The sequence below is a fragment of the Panthera onca genome, chromosome D4, assembly GCF_046562875.1.
Source record: "Panthera onca isolate mPanOnc1 chromosome D4, mPanOnc1 haplotype 2, whole genome shotgun sequence".
Classification (NCBI taxonomy): Eukaryota; Metazoa; Chordata; class Mammalia; order Carnivora; family Felidae; genus Panthera; species Panthera onca.
In genome coordinates this window covers 32,810,810-32,814,124 of record NC_138351.1, presented here as the reverse complement: position 1 = coordinate 32,814,124, position 3,315 = coordinate 32,810,810, and the positions used below count along the sequence as shown (strand labels likewise).

The window sequence follows — 3,315 nt, the reverse complement described above, 5'->3', positions numbered from 1 at the left end:
CAAAAAACAGTTGTCTTTTGGTGACTGGGACCAGTGACTGTGCTGGTCTGCAGGAGAGGCCGTCTGGTTGGCTCAGTGTCAGTCTTCCTCAAGTAAGCAGTTGCCATGCAAGGAGGGGTGGGGTTTGGTGTAAGAGGTCCCGCCTCCATCGGGGGCTGCCGTGCTGCTCCCTTAAGTCCCATGTGTTGCTGTTGGGGAGAAAAATGGCAACACTCCAATCTCTCCTTCTTGGACCGGGTGTCTCCAACCATGCTATTCAGGCAGCCCTCACAGAACTGGCGTGGGTGATCAGCTTGCCTGGCTCCACAGTTATCCTTCATCTTCTAGGTGCTTAGCTGGCATTCGAAACCCGATGTCTTAAAGGGCCCTGCACCACGCAAACCCTGTTCAGGTGTAGTGCCTTGCCGATAAAAGGCCTTTGGCTGGTGCCTGCAGGGTCTTTCATCCTTGGCAATATACCCTCTTCCCACAGAACACAAGGAAGGAGAGTGTCCTCTCCCAGTGCTCCCCTGAGATTGCTATAGCACCCCAGGGCTGGCTCCTTCTCCATCAGGTGCATGCCTCTTCTGTAAACTGTGGCCTGAAGAAAGTCAGACTTTTGAAACCTCTGAAATTTCAGCTCCTAGGGCTGTTTGGAAAATAGAAACTGGCCTCTCCGTATTTCTCGTTCCCCAGTCCTTGGTCCGGGGAGGTTTTCCTTCATAATATTTCAATATCGTAATTTCACATCCCCTCTGTCTTTCTCTTCCTTTTGTCTCTCCACAGAAGCAGTTCCCTCCCCTTCACGCCTAAGCTGTTTTATCTCCCCCAATGCACATGCATGCACTTTGATCTCACCAAGCTTATTTCCCTCCACCTGTAGAGATCCTTCTGCCACTCCATAGATTGAATTCCTGGGTGTTCCAAGTGATCTTTATTTATTTATTTATTTATTTATTTATTAATATATGAAATTTACTGTCAGATTGGTTTCCATACAACACCCAGTGCTCATCCCAAAAGATGCCCTCCTCAATACCCATCACCCACCCTCCCCTCCCTCCCACCCCCCATCAACCCTCAGTTTGTTCTCCGTTTTTAACAGTCTCTTATGCTTTGGCTCTCTCCCACTCTAACCTCTTTTTTTTTTTTTTCCCTTCCCCTCCCCCATGGGTTTCTGTTACGTTTCTCAGGATCCACATAAGAGTGAAACCATATGGTATCTGTCTTTCTCTGTATGGCTTATTTCACTTAGCATCACACTCTCCAGTTCCATCCACGTTGCTACAAAAGACCATATTTCATTTTTTCTCATTGCCACGTAGTATTCCATTGTGTATATAAACCACAATTTCTTTATCCATTCATCAGTTGATGGACATTTAGGCTCTTTCCATAATTTGGCTATTGTTGAGAGTGCTGCTATAAACATTGGGGTATAAGTGCCCCTATGCATCAGTACTCCTGTATCCCTTGGATAAATTCCTAGCAGTGCTATTGCTGGGTCATAGGGTAGGTCTATTTTTAATTTTCTGAGGAACCTCCACACTGCTTTCCAGAGCGGCTGCACCAATTTGCATTCCCACCAACAGTGCAAGAGGGTTCCCGTTTCTCCACATCATCTCCAGCATCTATACTCTCCTGATTTGTTCATTTTGGCCACTCTGACTGGCGTGAGGTGATATCTGAGTGTGGTTTTGATTTATTTCCCTGATGAGCGATGTTGAGCATCTTTTTATGTGCCTCTTGGCCATCTGGATGTCTTCTTTAGAGAAGTGTCTATTCATGTTTTCTGCCCATTTCTTCACTGGGTTATTTGTTTTCCGGGTGTAGAGTTTGGTGAGCTCTTTATAGATTTTGGATACTAGCCCTTTGTCCGATATGTCATTTGTAAATATCTTTTCCCATTCCGTTGGTTGCCTTTTAGTTTTGTTGGTTGTTTCCCTTGCTGTGCAGAAGCTTTTTATCTTCATAAGGTCCCAGTAGTTCAGTTTTGCTTCTAATTCCCTTGCCTTTGGGGATGTGTCGAGTAAGAGATTGCTACCGCTGAGGTCAGAGAGGTCTTTTCCTGCTTTCTCCTCTAAGGTTTTGATGGTTTCCTGTCTCACATTCAAGTCCTTTATCCATTTTGAGTTTATTTTTGTGAATGGTGTGAGAAAGTGGTCTAGTTTCAACCTTCTGCATGTTGCTGTCCAGTTCTCCCAGCACCATTTGTTAAAGAGACTGTCTTTTGTCCATTGGATGTTCTTTCCTGCTTTGTCAAAGATGAGTTGGCCATACGTTTGTGGGTCTAGTTCTGGGGTTTCTATTCTATTCCATTGGTCTATGTGTCTGTTTTTGTGCCTGTGTTCCAAGTGATCTAACCTCTATACAATTGTGTTGGAAGGATGAGGGGAAATCCCAACCCCCCTACTTTTCCACCATCTTTACTCCTCCCAGGGAAATCTGCATTGGGGTGTGGCCCAGCAGCGCCCACTCAGCAGTCTCCCACACCATGGCCTCTGTCTAGGAGCTCACCTGCATCTACTGGCCCTCATCCTGCATGATGATGAGGTGACAGTCTCAGAGGATAAGATCAATGCCCTTATTAAAGCAGCAGGTATAAATGTTGAACCTTTCTGGATGGGCTTGTTTGCAAAGGCCATGGCCAATGTCAATATTGGGAGCCTCATCTGCACTGTAGGGGTTGATGGACCTGCCCCAGCAGCTGGCACTGCACTGCTCCTTCTACCATGGCTGTGCCAGCTGAGAAGAAAGTGGAAACAAAGAAAGAAGAATCAGAGGAGTCTGATGATGACATAGGCTTTGGTCTTTCTGAATAAACCTCTTCTGTAAACTGTTCAATAAAAAACTGAATTCTTAAAGAAAAAAAAATAAAATAAAATTATATACTCTGGGCAGCTAATGGCTAACTTAAGGGATCCTCTGAAAACCAGCAGGATCAATGGCAGTCTGGCCTCAGGGTAGAATGGGTTGAAAATCAGATCCAGATTCTAATTATAAGCACAGTAAAGATATAAAGGAATTTAAATTTGTAGCTTAATATGTATATACTATATTAAAACCAGGAGCCAGGTAGGAAAGAGGGCACAAAAAATCTGTTATGAGGATATTTAAATGGGTAAACCTAAGAACCCTCAACTAAAAATTTCCCTGAAATATTCCTGGGACAGTGGAATATATCTGTTTCCTTTGCTAAAGGAAAACACCCTCCCCTTTCCTAAATCTGTACAATGCCCTCACCTAAAGCAGGTGCCTAATAAGATGATACTTGTTCTCTTTAAAAGCTGCTTCTGCCACAACTCATCACATCCAGGCCAATAACCAGGGTCATAA

The 3,315-nt window shown here is 44.5% G+C and overlaps 1 pseudogene; it reads left to right on the top strand.

The window, feature by feature from the left end:
- Positions 1 to 2,473: 2,473 nt before the first annotated feature.
- LOC132676441 (large ribosomal subunit protein P1 pseudogene) lies at positions 2,474 to 2,850 on the top strand (annotated as a pseudogene).
- Positions 2,851 to 3,315: the final 465 nt, after the last annotated feature.